Here is a 599-nt window from a genome sequence, read left to right on the forward strand (position 1 = left end):
TTTTTTGGAAAGTTCGAAAAATTTTTAAGTTGCTGAGAAAAATGATTTCAATGGATCAGAAAAAAATAAATTAATCGCTACGAACCTTGGTCGCACGTTTCATGAAAGCGTATTTGCCGAGATATTGAAAAAAACGTTGCGTGATTATGCGATTTTAGTAGAAGTAACAGAAAGAGAAAAAAAACACGATTGCTAGATAATACGAAAGATTATTCAATTCTATGCGTATTTATACAGAAATTACAACTTATATCCTNCCAGGTCAATGCTTCGTGATCGTAAATGGGATTTGTACCNTGAAATGCATTTTTGTAATACAGTAATCTTCAAATGTGAAAAAAAATTTTATTTTACGCAACTTTTATTTGATTGCAAACGATAATAGCAAATAAAGAATTCAATTTAAATGAACATAATGAATTCACTACTTTTTTCATTTAATATATTGCATTATTTTCCTCCTCAAAACAATGATACGTTTCAACAAACATAGCTAATTCTTGTCAAATATCTCTTATTAATATAAATTCAATGATAAATAACTCAAAGTATCTGTAATTNAATAATTGAACAACTATTGTATTCCATATATGGAAGAA

Source organism: Trichinella spiralis, assembly GCF_000181795.1.
Source record: "Trichinella spiralis strain ISS 195 chromosome Unknown Scfld6, whole genome shotgun sequence".
Taxonomy (NCBI): Eukaryota; Metazoa; Nematoda; class Enoplea; order Trichinellida; family Trichinellidae; genus Trichinella; species Trichinella spiralis.